Source organism: Halyomorpha halys, unplaced genomic scaffold (genome assembly GCF_000696795.3).
Source record: "Halyomorpha halys isolate HHAL.00 unplaced genomic scaffold, Hhal_1.1 Scaffold32.1, whole genome shotgun sequence".
In the NCBI taxonomy this organism is placed as follows: Eukaryota; Metazoa; Arthropoda; class Insecta; order Hemiptera; family Pentatomidae; genus Halyomorpha; species Halyomorpha halys.
This window is the reverse complement of record NW_027104903.1, coordinates 963,816-967,911: the sequence shown is the minus strand read 5'-3', so window position 1 is coordinate 967,911 and position 4,096 is coordinate 963,816. Positions and strand designations below refer to the sequence as shown.

The following is a 4,096-nucleotide window of genomic DNA, read 5'->3' as shown; positions in this document are numbered from 1 at the left end:
AATAAATTCTAACCCTGTAAAAAATTTGCAAGTTTATATAAAATATGAATAGTTGCTATTATCAATATAATAAAATTAATAGATAAAAAATAATCTCAAAACAAAAAACTAATTATAATGTGCTACTTCACATTCTTACCCATACTAATGAATTAGTTAAATAACATATGTTGAAGAATAAATTAAACAAATAACTACATTCATGTAAAATTGATTATATTTCTGAATTATAAAGTGCGTGATTGAGAAGGTAATTAAATTAAAACAGTCACACATATAAAAAAGATAATATAAAATTATTTAAAAATAGTTTTTAATTATTAGATAAGGATACTATAGGATATATTTATGCCCCTGAAGTAGATAAACTAACGCTCAGGTAAAACTCAGATAGCTATCTATAGATTTTTTTATCCTTCGTCCTTATTGATAATAAAGTTCATAATCAATAAAATTCATAATTAAATATAAAAAATAATAAAGATTTAATTTTTTTAAAATACCCATCCAAGAATTTTATCTGAGCACTAGCTACATTCCACAGTACCTTTTCAGAAACTTTCTTTGTAATTTAGAATATTAAATGAACTGTTTTTCTTTACTAACTTTTTTTTTGTTTAAATAATTCTTATCTGATGAAAAGTTAATTAAATTCAACATTTATTCCATTTAAATTTTACTAATTTATTATGATTAATCAATATTTACGATTTTCTAACAAATATAATTGATTATTGAAGCTTATATTGACTGATAAAGTTTTACATATTGCTCAATAATTTCAATGATGTTTTTGAAAACATTAGTATCACTTAAATGGATTCATTTATACTAATAAGGAATATGCACAATTAATTAAAATATTTATTGAGGGACATTAATAATATACACTGAATTGAGAACATGTTCATTGTCTTTAATAATCTAACCATGTTAATTCAGAAAAGATACATACTTGGGATAGCTCATTAATAACTCTAGATAATAAAGGATAATTGTCTCATATAAAGACTACATTATCAAGACATTATGTCTCGCATTTATATGAATATCAGCATAAGAAACTACTGAGGAATTAATCTTCAATCCTCTTAACAATGCTATCTCAGATAAATAATTTTATATGTTGTAAAGAAATTAATCAAACAAGCCCATTGAGGTTTACTCTTATAAATAACACAACATAAGTGTATTGATCAGTGTATAATAATGTAATGATCGGTCAATATGAGACCGAATTTTTGGAAATTTACATCTATATCTTGAAGATCAGTCACAACTATATTTTTGTGACGTTAGGCAGCTTTATTGTTTACATAACTATGACTTAAAGGTAAAAAATAGTTTTTTAGAACAAATAATTTCTTCAACTAAATATTTAAAATCTATTTACAGGTAGTATAACTTAAAATTAATTACTATTACAATTAAAATATTACTTACAATCGTTTATTACAGTTTGTTCTACACTGATGTGATACTCGTAACTTCAAGGTTTCAGACAGAACTGAATAGGGTTGAAATGGAGGAAGATAAATGTTTGGAGGAAGGGTTGGTTTTTCCTAACTAATATTAAGTTAGTTTTATCATAACTGTAATAGACAATCGTAAGTAATGTTTTAATTGTAATAGTGGTTAATCTAAATTATACTATGTTCATGGAGTTATTAAATAGTTAGTTGAAGAACTCATTAGTTCTAAAACACTGTTTTGTTTTCTATCATTTTAGGGCGTGATAATGCAAACAAAGTTGCAAAACGTCACATAAATATAGTTGTGTTATAGACTGATTTTTAAGAACCACAAAAAAACAAACAAACATATACATATATACATACGCTCACAAATATAATTATGATAAACCGCTTTTCTTGTTTTATCTTAAAAATATTTTATTAGTTGATGTACGACGGCAAAGTTACAATTCCTCAAAGGAATCTTCACACCTACAAAAAAAAAATCTTCCCTTCCCGTTCAGCCCCCGAAATCCCATGATCTAGAGCCTGGCTTATGTTACCTTTAAACATTTACTAAATAGAAGAATTGGTATATAAAAAACAATTGTTTATATCAAGGTTTATTATAAAATTAGCTAAACCAGGAATCATAGACATGTTTTAGGTAACTTTACAATGCTACTTGACATGAGTATTTTTTTTTTTCTAATAGGTTTAACTGGCTATGTAGGTATATGTATGTGCGTACATTTAAAGAAAACCATATACGGATGTTTTCCATATACACAGTTGTTTGCTATATTCGATTCTAATAACAAGAATATTTTATTCAAATAGTAATAATATATTTTATAATATCTTCAATCGTATAAAAAATAAAGAAAAAAACGAAAATTAAAAAGGAAACTCAGGAAAAAGAAAAAAAAGATTTACAAATTTCATATTTTCAGGAAGAAAACAATTATAAACTTCAAATCCTTTTTACTTTAGATATATTATGGTACTGATACGTACATTGATATAATAGACGAATTAATGATTGTTTTAGAGTAGTTTATTTCATTATTAACAAGCACAATTGTGATCCAAATATACAATCAACTTTAATTTTCAGAAATTCCCCAACGTTTTGGCCCTCAGGCCATTTTCAAGGAGACAACCTTAAATATTGATGTCATGTTCTTTAAAATCTTTTCTACAGGCTAATTTCCCATATCATATATAACTTTTTATATTTTAAATCTAAAACTTTTTACATAAATAATATTCTATTGTTACACTTACAAACATCATTTATAACAGAACCTACCTTCAACCTAGGTTTTATCCACAGGAAAAATAGAAGTTTATTTATGTGAAAAAGTTCTAGATTTAAAATATGAAAATTTATATATGACATGGGCAATTAGCCTACAGAAAAAATTTTAAAGAACATGACGTAAATATTTTAGGTTGTATCCTTGAAAATGGCAGGAGGGCCGAAACGTTGGAGAGTTTCTGAAAATAAAAGTTGGGAGCATATTAGGATCAAAATTGTGTGTGTTAATAATAATAGACGAAATTTTGACTCTCATGTCAATTTTTTTGGCAGTCACGAAATAATCCTCTATACAATGATTACTATCATAATTTAAAAATGTATTTTCAATTCCTGCATACAAATATTTTATCCGTCTCGTACTAACTGCCCTACAAATAAGTGAATCATCGGTTCCTGTTTATCGGTCAATTTGGTCGTTCACTTATTTTAGTACAATGAGAAAAGTAAAATGTATACAAAAATTGGAAAACCAGACACAATACTTTAAAGTATAACAATAATAATTGAGTAAATTAGTAGGAGTTTCAGAAACGCCACCAGATGTATCAAACAAAAGGCATGACGTTGAAAATGTTATATTTCGAATCAGAAAATAAAGCTTTTGAAAAATTTGGTGAACCACTTAAATAAAAAAAAAAAAGAAATGATTTCTATTTATCAGAAATAATAACTGATATGAAAACATAAGGCATTTATAAATCGAAGATGGTCCTACGTGCAGTCAAAATAATTCAAATAGCAAATCAAATATTTATTGTACCTACGTTTCGCCCTACTTTGTAAGGCTCCGTCAGAGTTTTCAAACTGATTGTTTCGCAATACTTCATTCCAAAAGCCACACAAAGGGGGGGGAGGGGTTGGCTTACAATAAATGGTTTATTTATTATTTGAGTTATTTTAACCCCTTCCTTTTATTAAGTACACACGTTCAATTAACGATCTTCCAATAAGGAACTTTTATTTTATTCTTTATTTTATTAAATAGGAATATTTAATAATATATAATACAAAACAATTTTAATAAATCAAATATTTGGGTTAAAAAATATACATATTAATATATAAAATGTCAACAAAACGTTTGAGAGAAATCCCCAGTATACACATGCCCCTGGATATGCACTTGCCCCTCGACTTGGTTTATTTGTGTTCAAAATATATTTAAATCAGCGATGAACCGATAATCAGTTCGAAACTGCCAGATACAGGAAAATCCTTAAAAAGGATTTAAGTTTCGACAACCTCCACTAATACCAATAGTAAAACTGTTACAAATTCGTTCCAACCAGCACAAACTCCAAGTTCAGAACCATTTCGC

General features: G+C 26.6%; 1 protein-coding gene across 1 annotated transcript in view; it reads left to right on the top strand.

Annotated features, from left to right (window-relative positions):
* LOC106685311 (GATA-binding factor A) overlaps nt 1-4,096 on the top strand; it is a gene marked incomplete in the record, with an annotated part of 152,997 nt that overhangs the window by 1,330 nt on the left and 147,571 nt on the right.